Raw genomic sequence first — 20,570 nt, forward strand, 5'->3', positions numbered from 1 at the left:
CTTTTTGTCATAAAGTTGTTGCTTTTTTAAAAAAAAGAGAAATAGGTTATGAGAGTACTGAGTGCACTTTACGCATTTATTTGTTTGTCAAATTTAGATACCGTCCATCTAATTCCCAGAGTGACTCTGAGCAGTGTTAAATTAAAAGCATATATTAAAAAGTGCAGTACACAGTAAAAGGAGCCAGGTAGAAACAAAAGCAAGTTAAAAATCAAAAAGATTTATGGTTGCCATATCTGGGCTGCATAAACCAGGACATGGCACAAAAGAGTTAAGAGTTTTCTATCTCTTTTTTTTGCAGTGTAGATGTGGTAACACTAATCTAAGTTTCTTCCCAAAGGCTGGGATGAAATAAGAAAGTTAGTATGGTAGAGAGAAATCACATTAAACTTTTTAAAACTGTAGCGATGTGAAGACAAGTATAAGAATGTGGGCAAAATATTGAGAATGAGGTATGCAGAATCTTAGATCTTATTCCATATAAAATAAGACTACAAATTCTTCCAAGTTTCTAGTGGATAAATAACTGGTTACTTACCAATATATTATACAGCATATCACTCATGCCACATGCATCAAAATAAATAAACTATCCCACACCACAAAGAATACTCTGAAAACCCTTCAAGATTGCCAATATTTTCACAGAAAGAGCAGGAGAAAAAAATGAAAACCCTGAGAAATGGCTTACCTGTCAGGTCTCAAGTCTAGTGAGGTTCTGTTGCAAAGAACACCACCTGGCTTATTAATACTGTGGAAAAAAACAAGCCATTGGAGAAGCACCCCACCCAGTACTTCTCATCAAAGTCCCTTGTTAATCCTTTTAAATAAAACAAAACATTTTTAACAAAGGAGAGTTGATAAGAGTGGCTTATCTGTTTAAGTCTGTTGAAAGGCATAAGTGATAGCATTTGCTCACTTATGGTGAGGAGGAAGTGAGAGAGATAAAGAGATGGGAAGTGGGAGGTGGGACAAGATATCAATTCCATTCCACACCATTCCAATTCCACCATTCCAATTCCACCATTCTAAAATATAAATTGGAAAACTAACTCATGCACATCAGCTCAATTATCCAATCCAAGCAACCCTAGGATAGTTCAGGAGCAGTGACAAAGCCCATGTAGAGGTGCTCAGAGATCCAACAGCAGAACACAATCATAACAAAGTTCACATTAGCCACTTTTAATAAAAGCTGAGGTGAAAAATGGAATTTGATTCAAGCTAAAATTTAACATTAAGAAGTAAGGCTGCTCCTCTTTTTAAGGACTATATACCCCACCCTCCATTGATGAGTCTATGACCCCAATAAAGATTTGATCTGAAGGCTGAAAAAGAGTGGGGAGTGAAAGGCAAGAAAGAAACCCTTCCAATTATAAATTTTCTAATTTTGTTACAAACAAAGCACCAATCCATAAACGAATGACAAAGGAGAGGTTTAAGCCAAGGACTTGAATTATGGATTGGTTGAGAGACTAAGAAGAAGTGAAGTATAGACTGAAACCAAAATTCATTTTGCTGGAGTTCTGTAAGAGTTCCTGCTCGGATGATGCAGAATTAATAGCCAGTACAAAGCAAATCAATGTATAAAACTCATTCTTTCCTCAGTGTGCTATGATTGGTTCTACAAACTCTATCATTAAAAGATATCACTCCTTCAATTTCTTTCCTTTCTTCCACTCCCTATCCTAGCATCATTGGAAAGTACCTATTTTTCCAGATCCCATGAATTCTGAATATGCTCACCAACTACAAAAATTCTCAGCTCAGTTCCAGGCAGAAAGCCACAGAATCTATCTGTATTCCAGCCTATTTGAATTCCAAACTTTTGAGGGCAAAACAAAGCAGACTTACCAAACCAAGGTGACAGTGCAAGGATGCTGAGAGACTAAGAGGAATATGTAACTCCCACCACATCTCCTTGCCATATTTATAATCCTGAGACACAAGATTTTACCAGATCAACATGGTCAATTTTTTTTTATTTTTTTGCTGGTTGAAGCACATTAAGTCTTAAAGATGAGGGGGGAAATAGTATCAACAGCTTGCTCTTTCCGTCTCATTACCTGTGTTTGCTTCACTGAATCTCTGCCTTGAGTCTTTGTGAGCCTTTTAGCAGGAACGATAATAGAGCTATTAAACTTGTCCAATTACACTAATGCTGGGCAATTGGCAATACTTGGATTGGGATGACCACCAAGCTGTCCATCCCACCAGCTGTTTCTGAAGGGCAAAATTAAGGAACAGCAAACATGTTAACACATTCAGCTAATCTAATCCCTGCTGGGCAACTAGTGATAGGACAAAGTTGTTGACAAGATGCTACTCTTGCCAGGTGTTAATGTGGAAAGAAAATACTTAGAGCAAATAATAACCAAGGCCACATTTCCTTGAAAGAAAACACGTGGGAAGCATATCATGCCACCTCAGTAGATGAGTAGTGACCACTCAAGGTTATAACACAGTTTTCTTTTATGAGAGTCTAATGTCAGGATTTCTTGCCTGTGATTATGGAATAGGAATAGGAATAGAACAGAATATTGTCCAGGTTGATTGGAGGCAAAAGGAATTTGTCTCCAGAGCAAGGAAAATTACAACATCTGTATCTTTTTCATCAGAGAAGAATTAGGCAGAAATATGGTAGAACTGAATAAAATTATAAATAATGTAGAGAAAATGAAAAATGAAGAACTGAGTTTTTTCCCCCTCATAACATAACTCTTCCAGGGAAGCTGAGTGGTGAGCAATTCATGCCAGATCCAACAAATGACTTCTTTATACTACACAACCTTAAACTGTGACAACTGTTGCCATCACATAAGAAGAAAGAAAAATTAATAAGGCGGTGATCCATTTGGAAATATATTCTCAAGTACCAGGGATGTCTGGTTTATATTTGAAAAAGGCCGGGCAAGGACAGCAACCCTCCATGTTCAAAACAAGGGAGTGATTGAACAAAGGCAGAACAATGTATTTTCCCTCAGTAGGTGTTGAAAGCAAGATATCTGCTTAGTTTTGGGATTAATGAGATCAACTTATGTTACAGGGAAACGAAGAAAGTATTCTATGACATGTTGAAGAATAAAGCTGTGGAATCAAAGATGGGGGAGTCAAAACGCATATGCAAGAGTGCAGAATGGTTGAAAAGGTGCCTTTGCGATATAGAAACCAAGCAGAATCTATGCTTGAATGGAATATAAATAGTCCTCAACTTACAACCACAATTGTGTCCAAAATTTCTGTGGCTATGTGAGACATTTGCTAAGTGAATTTTGCCCCATTTTACAACCTTCCTTACTAGATTTGTTAAGTGAATCTGGCTTCTCCATTGACTTTGCTTGTCTGAAAGTTGCCCAAAGTGATCACATGACCCCAGGACACTGCAACCATCATAAGTATGAGTCAGTTGCTAAGTGTCTGAATTATTGATCACATGATCAAAACAGTCGCAAGTGTGAGAAATGGTCAGAAGTCATTTTTTTTAGTGACGTCGCAACTTCAAACGAACTGTTGTAAGTCGAGGACTATCCATATAACCTATTCTTTTCAGGTTTGCCAGCAAATAAAATTTCCCGATGATCATTGTGGATAACCAACTTAACAAACTATTTGATGACTACTGAGTCGAATAAAGTACATACAAGCCATCCAAATGCTCAGGTATACAAAATGCATGGAAGTGCCACAGCACACCAGGGCAGGGGGACAGAGACAATTACATGCCAGAGATCAGGAGAAAAGCAAAGTATGGATGATGAACACAAAATAACAAGAGTCAGGATATGCACTTTAATGACTATAGAATCATAGGATTGGAAGGGACCTTGCAAGTCTGATCAAAAAGAACCAGTCTGGTGCAGTGGTGAAGTGCTGGTCTAGAAACCAGGAGACTGTGAGTTCTAGTTCTGCCTAAATTATGAAAAACACTGGGTGACTTTGGGCCAGTCACTCTTTAATGTTGTTCTGGGGAAAATAAGAAGAGAGGCTCTTAGCTATGTCCTCTGCTTTGAGTTACTTATAAAAATAATAAAGGCAAGATTTTAAAATCTAATAAATAAAATAAATGAAAAGTATCCAAGACCGCCTTACAATGTGTCAAATGGATTTCATTAACTCACTGCCGGTAAGACTTTGCTAGGCCTGGGATTGGAGGTGCTGTTAGATGATCAGTCTTTCTACCTCTCAACTCTTCTTAATCCAATTTAAAACACCCACGGAACTATTCTAGGTTGTTTTGACTATTTGCAGGCATTAGGCTCTTATGACACTGGCATATTTACATGTTTCTGAGCCTTGAGTGTTACCAGATATGCTCAAGAGCATAGCTCAGACTTCCACAGAACCGTCTCCTAATACATATTCACCAAGGAAGCAATAAACAATGGTCTAAAGTGGATTCTCTTGACTTAAATAAACCCAGTTATCCTGTACAATAATCTCTTCCAATTGAAAGAGGGCCTTCGAATGGAGAGTACAGAGAATATTCAAGGAAATTAGCAAGCTAAATACAACAAATTCAAATTATTTTAGCAAGGGTGGTGGTGGATTAGTAAATTAGTAATTTATCAAGTTTCGAACTAAAGAGTAAAATGCAAATCAGTTGAAAGCTCAGAATAAATGCTAATTATGCTGATTTGGTGATTTGATAAGCTTTTGCTTATCTTAGTCTTCCTGAGATCCTGGGATTGGGGTTGCCTCCAGCAAAATGGCAAGCAGGGAAGTGGGCAGGCCTAATACTGATCATTTGACTGTTGATTAGGGAACAGCAGTTGAAGGAAGGAAGGAATTCAGAAAGGATTGGAAAAAAGGGAATTATGGTTTGTTTCTTGCTACCAGTATTTAGCCAGCTTTGCCAGAAAAAGAGGCAACAGCAAAGGTAGAAATAAAAAGGGCAAGCACACACACTCCAAGGGAATTGAGGTGAAAAGGTGAATAGGTTCTACTAAAGTCCTCCTTGGGGACAGAAAATAGGCTAAGAAGGAATGTTTGCCCTTTTCTAACACTCCAGCTGGACTCGTTTTAAAAGTACAGGCAGTTCTCAAAGTACGGCACAATTGAGCCCAGAATGTAGGTTGCTAAGTGAGAAATTTGTTGAGTTTTGTCCCATTTTACGACTTTTCTTACCACTGTTGTTAAGTGAATCACTGCAGTTGTTAAATTAGTAACCTGGTTGTTAAGGGAATCCAGCTTCCCCATTGACTTTGCTGGTCAGAAGGTCATCACATGACCCCAGGACTCTGCAACCGTCATAAATATGAACCAGTTGTCAAGCATCTGAATGTAAATCACATGGCCATGGGGATACTGAAACAGTCATAAGTTTGAAAAATGGTCAAATCACTTTTTTCAGTGCCGTTGTAGCTTCAAATGGTCACTGAATGAACTGTTGTAAGTTGAGGGCTATCTGTAGTGGGAGAAGGGAAGTGGCCAGAAGCTTGATCACAAAACAATAAAAACAGCCCAGAATCAATGACTAGAGGACTGCAAAGATTCTTCCTGTCTTTTCTTCCTTGTCTGGGTTTTCATTGTTATAAACATTGATACCTCCAAATCAGGAATATGTAGACATGTGTATCCTGTGAAACATCCTAGAGAAACATCCTCTTCTTTTTAACAAAAATCTGCCATTTGTTTAAGGAATTAATTTGGTCCAAAGTGGATGGACAAAACATCTGCAAGTGTGTATTAAGTAGCTCCAGAAAAAAGAGATGTCAGGTGCCAAGCTAGAGATCCCAGGTGGTGGGGGTTTGAAATATCTAAAGCAACTAAAAAGGAGACTTTGCACCCTATTGCCCCGTCTTCACAGTTGGTAAAATCTTACTTGTTAGAACAAATAGGAAGAAAGAAATCGTTATCAATGAGCAAGTCAGCCAGAACAGGAATAAAGGTGCAGTGCCCTCTTTTTTTATAACTATTTCTGGCTTTAAAATAAAGAGCAAGGTCTCAGGGTTGAAAACAGGCCAACTTCATTTTGCATCATATCTTTTAAGTTTTTGGGGCACAACCTTCTAAATGGCTTAATTTAAAAGTCAGCACATGTAGAATGGAAACCAAGCTCAGCAAAATGCCAGTTTAGCATTTGCCTAGAACCCAGGGTGGATATACGCTGTGCAATTACTTAGTTGGTGGACCACAATGGAATACTTTAATCTCCGTAAAGCTGTTCACAGGAGGATGCAGATGGAAAAGGATGTAGCTCTCCGTCTACAGTTATCAGCAAAAGAAAGTTGAAGCTTCTCATATTGATTTTCTGCCTTTAATTTGGCTGCTAAGGACCCAGGAGTCCTGCTGGCAACAGAGAAGCGATACTGCTTATTGCAAGACAAGAAAAATTAAAGAGAAGCTTGACTTTCAGTGTCTTATTCATTCCTCCCAGCAGCTTGCCCAAGTGAGGATGATTATATTTATCTATTTTTTTAAAAAAATTCACTATTCTTTCAGGTTGCTTAGAACGGCATACAGGTAGTCCTCGACTTACAACCATTCCTTTAACAACCATTTGAAGTTACAACAGTCTTGAACAAAGTGACTGACAACCAATCCTCACACTTGCAATCATTCCAGGATCCCGAAAGTCAGAAGCTCAAAATTGGGGTGCGTAGTAACCAGCTTGTAATTTACAGTGGTTGCAACGTCCTGGGGGTCACGCAATAGTCAATTGCCACCTTCCAAGACAAGCAAAGTCAATGAGAGAAGCCAGATTCACTTAACGACTGCATGATTCACTCAATGGCTATAGTGATTTGCTGAACAGGCATGGCAAAAAAAAAAAGTTGCCAAAATTGGGCGTGACTACTGACATAGCCACCTTAGCCATGCTAGGTAACAGAAATTCTGATTCCAATTGTGGTTTTAAGTCTATGATTATCCGTATAGCTAGTCCTCGACTTATGACCACAATTGAGCCCAAAATGTTATGTTGCTAAGTGAAAAAATTGTTAAGAGAGTGTTGCCCCATTTTACCACCTTTCTTGCCACAGTGGTTAAGTGAATCATTGCAGTTGTTAAGTTAGTAACATGGTTGTTAAGTGAAAATGGCTTCCCCACTGACTTTGCTTGTCATAAGGTGGCAAAAGGGGATCATGTGACCACCACCACCACCCAGGGACACTGTGACTGTCATAAATATGAACCAGTTAGCTGCCCTGAGTCTCTCGGGATAGGGCGGCCTACAAATGAAATAAACATTTCAACAAACATTTCAGTTGTCAAGCATCCGAATGTAAAACACATGGGGATGCTGCAACGGCCATAAGTGTGAAAATGGTCATGTCACTTTTTTCAGTGATGCTGCAACTTTGGTCACTAAATGAACTGTTGTAAGTCGAGGACTACATGTAACATGGTCCGAGTGTCAAGTCTCTCTCTGTTCTAGAATTCATACAACCACTAGATGGCAACAAAGAGCCAGAGTGTTCAATGTCTCTGTGCTGAGGCCTAGTGCTTCTCTGAGTGTTTGCAGGCCCCACTTCCACAGCTCTATTGTGTATATCTTTTTTTTTAAATCCCAAAACGTGTTTTTTTGCTCCACATCCATCTACATGTCGAGTATGACCTATGAGCTCAGAGAGTTTCCCACCAACAGTGAGAAAAGTGAGACATCGCTTCCCCAGACTTGATTGCCCTTTATAAAATAAAGGACTACTAATCCAGCAAAGGCCGTGTAATCAGAGGAACCGAAAGGGCCAGATTTGCTACATTAAGCATTTCTAAAAAAAAAAAAGCAAACAGTTTTCAGTTTTATCATTTCCTTTTCAAGAACAAAGTTCCTTTTTGGAATAGGAAAAGCAGCCACCTAGGGTGTTCTACACTCTCTCCATATCATCCACATAAAACAGAATATCCAAGACGAGAAGAATAAATCTTGGAAAGAAGTGTTCCAGTGTAGGAAGTTAGCACCCACCCTTCTCCTAGAAAAATGAAATATCCTGGGAAATATTGAAAAGGCAGACTATTATAGTTCCCTGGATAAGAAATGGAGAAACTTGTTTTTTAGGCAGGAAACATGCTCACTCTTAATAGCCCCCATCTTTGTCAATGGGCCATTAAAAGGCCTGAGTCAGTCTATTCTACATAACAAAGATCCCCCTCCTTCCGCTCTAGGGTGATGGGATTAAGGCATGGTAGCATTAGCTCTTTACCCATCTCACCACCGGGCACCTGGGAAGAAGCAATGCTCAACCAAACTTGGACTCAACACACAGCCTACAGAGTTGCCCCTGCATGGCCCCATGGGAGTGTGACAACCAATCAGAATGCAAGCTCAGGTTCAAAGCCCAGAGAGGGCATAGAAACAGGGACTTTCAGTATCTTTATCTCTTTCTTCTTCTTCACCCAACATCTTGAAGCATGTGATCACCTTTTCTGTTCAGGAACTCAAGCCCTGTGATACTCCCCACCATTAAACCTGTTGTGTCCTGATGTGGGAATAACACAGGAGCCATGGATAGCCAGTAAGATGTTTATTAGCACCAGATGACAAGCGATTCAAAGATTTCCCTTCAACTGTCAGTGTATTTATACTCGAGCCCGAAGCAACTGTCAAGCCCAACTGTCACGAGGCCAGCCAATCAGATGCTGTGCCTTGATCAACCAATTAGAACGCAACACAGGTTGTTGCTGGGTTATAACAAAACCATCTTTCCAAGCAGCCTCCATGTTTGCAGTATTGGAAAAAATGTCCTTCTGGGTTCGCTTCCAAGTGGGGAAAAAGACACTGGAAATATGAAGGCTGCTTGGAAAGATGGTTCAATGGTGGACAGGATCATATGGCTTGAACAGAAAAGGTAGATCACATGCTTCCAGATGTTGGGTGAAGGAAAAAGAGAGAAAAGGGCTTGCTAAGAGTTCCTTGAGTTTTTTATACTTTTTGTTCAGCCCCACGGCTCTGTTTCCTGTTCCTATGTAAGAAATGTATTCTGATTGGTTGTCAGGCTCCCAGGGGCGGGGGTCTTAGCTAACTTTGTAAGCTGTGTTTTGAGTCCAAGTTTGGTTGAGCATTGCTTCTTCCCAGGTGCCCTGTGGTGAGATGGGTAAAGGGCTAATGCTATCATGCCTTAATCCCATCACCCTAGAGCGGAAGGAGGGGGATCTTTGTTATATAGAATAGACTGACTCAGGCCTTTTAATGGCCCATTGACAAAGATGGGGACTATTAAGAGTGAGTCTGTTTCCTGCCTAAAAACACATTTGTCCATTTCTTATTCAGGGAAATATAATATTCTGCCTTTTTCCGTATTTCCCAGGATATTTCATTTTTCTAGGAGAGAGGTGGGTTTAACAGTTCTACAGTTAGAAAGTCAAACTCAAAGGAAACTTCATCTTTTTTACCTTAAAGAAATAATAACTATGTTTGTGTGGGGAAAGAGAATGGGAATTCATGAAAAGAAGTTCAAAGCTTCTCAATTTAGAAACCAGTTTAGTTTGTTTTTAGGACATTAACAATTCATTGACACTAAAATTGGCACTAGCATTTAAGAATTAACATAGGTATTTTCCATGGCAATGATTGGTTTTGAGGAAGTGTCTGGTTTTCCATTTGTCTTCTTGAAATTCCTTCTGTGCAGTTGTATGCATTCCCCATTACTTGTCCTCTTGCAGAAAAGTATTTGAGAATAGTTTCTTCAACTATTTAAAGAAAGGGTGGAAAAGTTGTGCCCCTACAGTTGTTCAACTACTGGAGCTGTTCTCCTCCCTTTCCTCTGCCTATAAGCCTTGGGACCTCCCAATATTACACTGATGGGTTCAGTTCCAAGTGGGGAAAAAGATGGAGGCTGCTTGGAAAGATGGCTTGGTTGAGCATTGCTTCTTCCCAGGTGCCCTGTGGTGAGATGGGCAAAGGGCTAAAAGGGCTAATACTATCATGCCTTTATCTCATCACCCTGGAGCTGAGGGGGAGCTCTTTGTTATGTAGAATAGACTGGCCCAGGGGATTTTTTTTTTTTTAAATGGCCCTTTAGAAGGTGGGGGCTATTAAAAGTGAGTCTGCTTCCTGCCTAAAAACATGTTTCTCCATTTCTGATCCAGGGAAATATAATATTCTGCCTTTTCAATATTTCCCAGGATATTTCAATTTTTCTAGGAGAGGGGTGGGTTTTAACTTCCTACACCTCTGAAATTTGGTAGCAATTTGCTAATGGACAGAATCATACTCTGGTTTAATAAAAAATAATCAATCATTAACTTTCCCCAAAGCTTCATGAATTTATTTGGCTGGCCATTCCATCACTCCCAGCCTATACCAAGCTTAACTCTACTCTCCAATGGGATCACTGTCTTATTGTCTGCCTTGTTGGAGATTAGAAAATCTTGGTTTTTAAAAAGTTTAGTCTCTGGCCTCAAAACAAGGTGGTTATTCCTGGTTTAGAGATTAAAATTAATGTTCAAGCTATGATCAATGACTGCCCTGAGTCCAACCAATCTTGGCCAGGTTGACAAATATTATTATTTCTTCAGGATAAACATTCTAGATAAGCTTGGATAACCAGCCCGTTATGTAAGCATAAGCAAGAGAAAATCTATATTCAACAATGGCTCTTTTTTTTAAAAAAAGTAATAATTTGTAATTTCAATATTTGTATAGTTAGTTTTTTTTATTGTGTGTACATATTTGAAGTTTAACAAATGTAACCTCAAGGCAACTGTTGATGCATGCCCATCCTGTGACTTGGGCATAGCATCAAAATTGTTTAGAACAACTGCTTGCCGAGAATTGCCAAGAGTCTGGCATTTCTCACTATATGGACAGTGCTGATTTCTCTGGCTCAATTTTGTTTGAAGGGTTATTGTTAGGATGCTGGTTTTCTTCCCCTTTTGTCAAGGATCTTATATTTGATAAATAGTTTTATCAATCAACCATCAAAGTTCAACAGCATCTAGGAAAAACATTTCAGTTGTTTGCTAAATATGCAGTCAACCATTCAGGATTCAGAGCCCCACCAACTACGCTAGTGATGCTGCCTGTACACAGAACTTCTGACACTTTTGTGGTATTGACTGAGTCAGCCTTTGAGTGGTGCTAAAACTGGGGGGGGGGGGGGGGGAGACTTCCAGCTATTGCTGAACTATAATTCCTACCATCCCTCATCATTTACTATAATGTCTTTCTACAGTGTCCTACCTACATATTTGTGGATACATTTTTGTTGTTCCCAATGTTCTGAGGATGAAAGAAATGTCCTTCTGGGTGCGGCTCCAAGTGGGGAAAAAGACACTGGAGACATGGAGGCTGCTTGGAAAGGTGGTTTTAATAGTGGATAGGACCACATGGCGTGAGTTCCTGAACAGAAAAGGTGATCACATGCTTCAATGTTGGTGGAGAAGAAGAGAAGGGCTGAGGGAGGGGCTGGCTAGGCTTTTTATAACCTGTTCAGTCCCACCTCTCTGTTTCCTGTTCCTGTGTAAGAAATGTATTCTGATTGGTTGTCAGACTCCCATGGGGCCATGCAGGGACAACTCTTTGGGCTGCGTTTTGAATCCAGGTTTGGTTGAGCTCCCAAATGCCATGTGCTCAGTTGAGTAAAGGGCCAATATTATCATGCTTTAATCCCATCCCCCTGGAGCTGCAGTGGAGAAGTCTTTATTATGTAAAGGGACTAGCTTGGCCTTCTTAATGGCCCATTGACAAAGTGGGGATGGGCAGGAAACTACAGGGAGATATTCTGTCTTTTAAAACATGTTTCTTTCTTTTCACATCCAGAGATATATTCTGCCTTTTCAATATTTCCTAGGATATTTCATTTTTCTGTGAGAGGGCTGGGTGATAAGTTCCTACACTGATAGGAAGTTTTGGTAGAAGTAACAGTAAACACCCCAACCAAAGAACCGTCACAAGCACTCCCACCAACACTGACAGGGCAAGCCACTATAAATTGAATTGTGAGTAAACCCCACGCACTACTAACATCAATGGTGTTACCTAGTTAGGGTAATGAAACACCTGCAAGAAAGCAACCAAGCTCAGAGAGCACCAAGGACCTCTCATGGAACAGCTTATCTCCATAGTTTTATATGGTGTCTCACCCAATATCCTTGTGGGGGGAGCATTAAGACTGAACTGTTTTACAGAGCTTTTATGGAAGGAAGGACATTGTTGCAAGTTAGGTTTAGGTGCTACTTTATTGGACCAAAGTCAGTTTAACTTGGATGTCTTTGAGAAGAGCAATTCATAACAAAAAGAAAGATGAGTCCTAAATTACCTTGTAAGTGGAAATTCTTTTGGACAGGGCCTATTAATAGCCAAGGTTCTCTACTGGTTCATTCATAGCTATCATTATGGGTTAGATGATAAGCAATGATACATACAGTTCCACATGAAGCACAAAGAGAACAAAGCTTTGATGCCTATAGCCATCCTATGTTCCCTCCATTCCTTATTGCATTTATGTTTCTAGTTTTGCTTTGGCTGAAAATGCCAAAGTGACAAGGAAGGCAATAAATACACATTAGCTTGCTGGTGACATCAAGCTCTGCCTAACAAGAACAATTTCCCTCCACGAAGAGGCAATGAACTCGGCCTCCTAATGATCACTTTTCTATAAAATAGCCCAAGTTCTATTTTAGAGAAGGGTTTTTTTAGAAACTGACCAGACTAAGTCTGGTGTAAAGATAAAGAATTTTAAGAAGGGAAAAAATCTTGCACTTCTAATACAGGTCCTGAGATTGTGGGATGAGCACTGATGTCAATCATTTGTTTGCTAGCTTCTCTACTGTGTGTGAGGTAATGGTAATTCTAATCAAATTAAAACTTAAATACTCCAAACACACATCAGTAAAGATAAATTGGATTGTGCCAATTTTGTAGGGATCCTTATCTTCTTTTCCTTTAGTCATCCTCAATTACTTTCAGATGGAATCAGATATTCTCTCAGTATTCACACAACACAGTTCAGTTCCTGAGTACTAAAACTTCCCTGGCCTTTGTCTAGCTTGTGCTTACATCATCTCTAGCAACATTCATCCATTGCTGGTCTGCCTTTGTTGTTTCTCTGTCAGTACAAGGATGATTGAAGGTTGGTAGAAATTAGATTATAAATTATTTATGAGGAAATTAGCTCTATTAGTTGTATTTCAGTAATGGAATCAAGGGCTTCCGGTATTTTAAAAGGACAACTTTAAAGAATATTCATTTGTTAAACCTGTAAAATGAATATAGCCCTAATATCTTTTGGAGGTGTCAGCCTCAACCTTAAAGAATGATAAGTCACACTCAATAGTGTGATGGATGACATGTACATTTAATAAATAAATACAATGAATATTAATTATGGTTTTTTTGTGCTCCCCAGAAGATTTCGGTAAATGATCATTGCTAAGACCTTTGAAACAAGATGGGTAATCGATAATCACCTCCCCTTACTTTGAAACTCAAAAGTGAACCCTTGCAGTGAATTCTGCCCAAAATATTGTTCACAGAACTTGTTTTCCAGCAAACATCCTGACATCATAAATAATGGCAAGGATTTTAAATCAGCTACATCTAATTCCTTTCCTGGATAGTCCTACAGACCCTTCTGCATTTTAATTCATTTGCAGCAACTACAGGATGTCTGATGGAGTACTTTAATAGATTTTGGCATTGAAAAAGCTCTCCTAATATCACAGACTTGATGGGAAGTAGACTTGCTAAGGATATAATGGCTGCTCCTTTTGCTCATCCTGTTGCTATGCTACTTCCGATGGCACCTGTAATATAAAAAGGCATTATATCAAAACAACCCTAAATTGTGCTCTGCATAAAAGATTCTGAGACAACAGGAAGGAAGTGAGAGGAATAATGGCAATGTTAATAGTTTGGCACAGACACAGGAAAAAGATTATGATCCAGAGTAGATGCACTTGCTTAAGCCTTAATTGTAAAAGAAAGATCAAGTTCCATTTCTACCCAAGAGTATGTTGGAGACCCAAGAAGCTTCTGCTTTTCTCCTTTTCTGCTTTACTACATTTTGTACAAACGATCTAAGGACTTAATGCCAAAAAGGCATTGAGAGTTGTTAACCTAATTTTGCAAAGCTTCTTCTCCGGTAACATTCTATTGCTAACTAGGGCATTCAAAACCTTTGCCAGACCAATTCTTGATTACAGTTCATCTGCCTGGAATCTACACTGTACATCGGACATTAATACGATTGAGCGGCTCCACATGTACTTCACAAGAAAAGTACTCCACTCCTCTACTCACAATAGAATTCCCTATGCCACCAGACTTGAAATGTTGGGTTTGGACAATCTGGAACTGCGCCGCCTGCAGTATGATCTAAGCACAGTACACAAAATTGCCTGCTACAATGTCTTATCTATCAACGACTTCTTCAGCTTCAGCCTCAATAATACACGGGCAAACAATAGATACAAACTCAAGGTCAACCTCTCCAAACTCGATTGCAGAAAATATGACTTCAGCAACAGAGTGGTCAACGCCTGGAATGCTCTACCCGACTCCATTGTTACAGCCTCAAACCCTCACAGCTTCAACCTCAAACTGTCTACCCTGGACCTCACCCCATTCCTAGGAGGTCTGTAAAGTGGGCGAGCATAGGCGCACCAGCATGCCTAATGTCCCCGTCCTATTATGTCCCCGTCCTAATACACCCCTCAGAGAGGGTTCGCAACTTGGGAGTCCTCCTGGACTCACAGCTATCGTTTGACCACCATTTAATGGCTGTGACCAGGGGGGCATTCGCCCAGGTTCGCCTGGTGCGCCAGTTGCGACCCTACCTGAATCGGGAGGCTCTCACAACAGTCACCCGGGCCCTTGTGACCTCTAGGCTGGAATACTGCAACGTGCTCTACATGGGGCTGCCCTTGAAGAGCATCCGGCGACTTCAGCTAGTACAGAATGCGGCCGCGCGAGTGATTGTGGGTGCACCTCGGTTCACCCGCATAACACCTATCCTCCGCGAGCTGCGCTGGCTACCTGTCGATCTCCGGATGCGCTTCAAGGTGCTATTAGTCACCCATAAAGCCCTACATGGCAGTGGATCTGGATACTTGAGAGACCGCCTTCTGCCAATTACATCCCTGCGACCAATAAGATCACATAGATTAGGCCTCCTCCGTATACCATCGGCCAGCCAGTGTCGGCTGGCAACTACAAGGAGGAGGGCCTTCTCAGTAGTAGCCCCGACCCTTTGGAACGAGCTCCCCGTAGAGATTCGCACCCTCGCCACCGTCCAGGCCTTCCGCACAGCCTTGAAGAACTGGCTCGCCCGTCAGGCCTGGGGACAAGGATAATTCCCCTCCCGAATGATGAATGTATGTTGTTTATTATTTTATTATATGTCTTATCTTAATGTCTGTATCTCCCCTTCCCCTATTTTATGTGAGCCGCCCTGAGTCCCCTCAGGGAAAAGGGCGGCCTACAAATATTAATAAATCTCTAAATTATCCCCATCTATTTATATTCGTTTCTTTCATTTATATCCATGTTTATATTTATACCTGCTATATGGTACGTGTTTGACAAACTAATGAATACAAATACAAATCAATATCGAAACTGGATCTATGGTACCTTCTCTTACTTTTCTACTTCAAAAAAGGGCTACCTTCTAACTTAGGAGACCTAAGCCTTTTTTGGATGTTACGACTAATTGAAAACAGCTAGCATTTATAAGTAACAAAAAGAAACAGCCAGGTGTCCTGAGACCCTGGTTTAAATCTATCAGCTAGTTAGGCTTTCTGAAGCATTGGACTAAACATTTAATAAGATCACTTAATTGGAATACTGCATTCAGTTTTGATCACTACAATATAAAAAAGGTGTTGAGACTCTGGAAAGAGTGCAGAGAAAAGCAACAAATATTATTACGGGGATGTAAACTAAAACATGCAGAGAACGGTGGCAGAAATGGTCTAGTCTAGTGAATAGCGATAGCAATAGCAGTTAGACTTATATACCGCTTCATAGGGCTTTCAGCCCTCTCTAAGCGGTTTACAGAGTCAGCATATTGCCCCCAACAACAATCCGGGTCCTCATTTTACCCACCTCGGAAGGATGGAAGGCTGAGTCAACCCTGAGCCAGTGAGATTTGAACAGCCGAACTGCAGAACTGCAGTGAAGAGATGGACCGGGGTGACATGATAGCAGTGTTCCAATATTTGAGGGGTTGCCACAAAGAATAGGTAGTCAGCCTTTTTTCCAAAGCATCAGAAAGCAAAACAAGAAGCAATGAATGGAAACTAAATCAAGGAGAGAAGCAACCTAGAACTGAGGAGAAATTTCCTAACAGTGAGAACAATTAAACAGCTTGCCTCCAGAAGTGGTGGGTGATACACCACTGAGGGCTTTTAAGAAAAGGCTGGATAGACATTTGTCTGAAATCGTATAGGGTCTCCTGCTTGAGCAGGAGGTTGGACTATAAGACCTCCACTGTTCTTTCCAATCCTGTTATTCATATCTGCTCAGCAAGCTGTTAAGACTTAAACTAAAGTAGCTGTTTGAAATGTGGACTGCCTTAAAAAGTAGAAGGAGCACATTTCTACTACCAGAAAAAATAGAAGATTGCATCCCCATCACAGAATTTGTTTTCCGTGCTATAAGTTAGCTGCTGGCAAATAATGACCCTTTTAGCCTTTAAGCATCTTTCTGTGCTTTCTTATTTATTTAAACAAAAGTTTGAACATCCACATCTGGGATCAACTACAAAGCAGACAACATAGGCCCACTTGGCATGAACAAATTCTGAACTTAACAATTGGTTTGGTTTCAGCTCAAAAAAACCTCACAGTTCATTCACTCAACAATCCATGGATGGTAATCTTTTCTTCTTGCTTCTTTATTTTCAGGGGATAATTTGAAGTACTTAACCCAAGTACAAGTTGCTATTATGGAAATCGGGGACCATTGCAAATTACTTAAAGAGTTTACTGGTTCTTATCTCTTCTAGAGAGCATGTAAGTTCAGGTTTAACATTTGCATGAAATCCTTAAATGTTTAAAATGCATCAGGCTGTGGGAGGAGGGGATGCTGATGAGATTGCTCCATTTACTCTTATTAATTCAAAATAGTCTCCAAATGCTGGATCACACTTCTTAGTAGTGGCTGATAACCAAAACCTTGTTTGGCAAAAGCATGGCCTTTAGCTCTCATGCAAAGGTCATCTGAGAAAGCTGAAGGAAGTCAGCTTGACCGGGTCATTTTATCTACATATTTCACCGGTTAGTTTATAAAACAGATATACTATTGTACACATTCACATGTTTGCTTGGGGAGATGGCTCATCACTCAGGGACAGTGCACCAACTTTGCCAACAGTTTTATCATTGTATCTCCAAAAAACCGTTTAAGTGAATGGGAAAGACCTTTGCCCAAGAATCTTACTAGATTTGACAGGCCATTAGTATCCTCATATACTCCCAGGAGGGTTGAATGGGGGGGGGGGGACTTATGCAGCAAGGGGGCAGAGCTCAGATTCCTTTGGAATTCACATTTTTGCAGAAGTCAGGCCTGCTGTGGAAACAAAGTTAAATTTTTCTTAATCCTCTGAAAGCCCAGCAAGCCACATCTTCATTCACAAATTCTACAGTACTTCCAGACACGCAATAGTAATGTGGGCACTTGGTTTTCAGTTTTTTGAATGCTTTACTCTGTACCAATAAAGGAAAATATTTGTAATTCAGGATTAAAATGAGGGGCCCTTGGTGCTCTCTGAGCTTGCTTGTTTTCTTGCAGACATTTCATTACCCTAATTAGCTCACATAATCAGTGCTAGTCAGACTAGTGACTGCAAGAAAATGAGCAAGCTCAGAAAGCACCAATTCGCTTTATTCTGTCTCTGAATCTTGAAATGCATTAGGAACAAATTAAATAATCCAGCATTTCTCACCCTTTCATCACAGGCTGTCCAAAACAAGGACTCAGTTAATAGCAAAGACCTGGAAAGTACTTCAAAAAATTATATAGTTTGGGAACTCAATCCCTGTTTTCCAAAAGTTGATACTGCTTGAAATTAAGATAGTTTCAAAATACCATAGAAGAAGTCTTTGAATGACATAAAATCATTCAGAGCTGTCTGGTGGGAAGGAATTCTACTAACAAGTTGTTGGAAGAAATGTCCATCTGGGTTCAGTTCCAAGTGGGGAAAAAGACACTGGATTCATGGAAGTTGCTTAGCAAGAAGGTTTATTGATGATAAACAGGACCACGTGGTTTGAGGTCCTGGGTGGGGGTGAAAGGAAGAGATGCTGAGAGTGCTCTGGTTTTTATGCCCTCTCTTGGCTTTTGAATTTGAGCTTGTATTCTGATTGGTTGTCAGACTCCTATGGGGCCATGCAGGGGCAACTCTGTAGGCTGCCCTGAATCCCAGGCTTGGTTGAGCCTTGCTGGATGATGTAATCTTCCCAGCTGCCATGTGGTGAGATGGGTAGAGGGCTTTGGGCAATTCCTACTATGGCTCTGCCTGAAGGAGATATATCTTTGTTATGTAGAATAGATGGCTCAAGCCTTAATAGCCCATTGACAAAGGTGGGGGTCTAAGTTTCTGCCTCCCTTTTAGGGGAAATATTCTGTCCTTTTAATAATTCCTAAAATATCTCATTTTCCTACGAGAGAGCTGGGTGCTAACTTCCTACAAAGTCTAGAAATGAGTTATTATTTAGGTGTATATTACTTCTTGAAAAGTAAAACTAGAGGGCTGAACTAAGACCACTTAACTAAGACTGACACTATAACCAGCAATGAGAAAACAATCCAGAATCCCTTAAATGCAGTTTTTTCTCACTTGGCTTGGTGTGCTGTAACAATAGTTTTGTTGGCATTTTTCTTCCTCCTTGGGCTATTTACAAATAGGCCTTGTAGATCACCATGAACCCTTGCATGAACCTAGGTGAATCTCACTGATGTTGAAGACTTGATTGGCTCAGTGGCAGATATGATTGTGTTTTGTCGTCCTTGGCCACGGATGCCGAAATGCTGTTCCTGCAGAACGCTGATGGCTCCCAGGGACGTCTGGAAAAAAAAAACCACATTGTTTAGGAACCATACTGCTCATGTCATCTTTCCTAGATCTCCGTTCTTTCTTATCTCTTACATGTACTCCATTCAGGTTCTCCCTTCCTCGTTCAGTTTTTATTGGTGGACCTATCACAGTAAGGCAAGAAAGCTTTCCATTAGATGACCACACAATCAGCTTTTATAGGTGTGTATGCATCTCTTTCCAAGGCTCCAGACCTTTTTATTTCTATTTAATTGGCCTGTTTTAGAATAAATGCCATTCATTTAACTGTCTCAGTGTCTCCTACTGCTCTTGCTCCTGGTGGATTTTTTTAAAGGCTTTCTATTCTGCAAGGATCCCTGATAAAGATTCAGACCTGTCCGATCTGAAGGAAGATGTGTGATTTTGGGTGCCCCTGAATCCTCAGGATAAAAAGTTGAGAGTGCCCAGCTTGTATTTTAGTGCAAATGAGGCAGTTTCCTGTCTGATGAGCAGTGAAAAAATAAGGAAGGAAATAAATTGGGCAGCAATCCATTTCATTAGCTTAGCAAATACATTATGTAACTGACTTTTAAGTTAATTATTATTACAGGTTTTTTTAAAATATTCTTTTTAGTCAACTCTCCTGAAACATGAGTGATTTCACAGTTCTGTGAATTTGCCCATCAATCAGTCTCCTTTGTGTTTGTCCACTGAAGGATCCACTTGTTTTTGTACTGTGCTCATCTAGTTCTTACAGCAAAGCTTATCAATGCATGATGTGACAAGGAGGTCTGTTTATCAGCAATTTGTCACAGAAGCTTATGCTGCAAAGTATTAGCCAAAAGCTAACATAGGTTTGTCAAAAACAGATCATTCCAGACTAATCTTATTGCATTCTTTGACAAGGTGACAAAATTAGTGGACCAGAGGAATGCCGTCATAGTTTACTTGGACTTCAGTAAGGCATATGATAAGGTAGACCATAACCTACTACTAGATAAAGTAGAAGAATGTGGATTAGACAGCATCACCACCAGATGGATTCGTAACTAGCTGACCAACCACACTCAACATGTAGTCCTCAATGGAACTGTATCTACATGGAGGGAAGTACGCAGTGGAGTACCCCAAGGCTCTGTTTTAGGCCCAGTACTCTTCAACATCTTCATCAATGATTTGGATGAGGGAATAAATGGGGAACTTATCAAATTTGCAGATGACACCAAGCTGGCAGGAATAGCCAACACTCCAGAAGATAGGCTAAAGATACAGAAGGATCTTGACAAACTTGAACATTGGGCACTATTCTAATAAAATGAAATTCAATGGTGAAAAGAGTAAAGTTCTAGGCAAGAAAAACGAAATGCACAGGTACAGTATAGGTGGTACCTTGCTCAATAGTAGTAACTGAGAGGGATCCTGGAGTCCTAGTAGACAACCATTTAAATATGAGCCAGCAGTGTGCAGCAGCTGCCAAAAAAGCCAACACAGTTCTAGGTTGCATAAACAGAGGGATAGAATCAAGATCACGTGAAATGTTAATACCACTTTATAATGCCTTGGTAAGGCCACACTTGGAATACTGCATTCAGTTTTGGTCGCCACGATGTAGAAAAGATGTGGAGACTCTAGAAAGAGTGCAGAGAAGAGCAACAA

The sequence above is a fragment of the Thamnophis elegans genome, chromosome 1 (genome assembly GCF_009769535.1).
Source record: "Thamnophis elegans isolate rThaEle1 chromosome 1, rThaEle1.pri, whole genome shotgun sequence".
Lineage (NCBI taxonomy): Eukaryota > Metazoa > Chordata > Lepidosauria > Squamata > Colubridae > Thamnophis > Thamnophis elegans.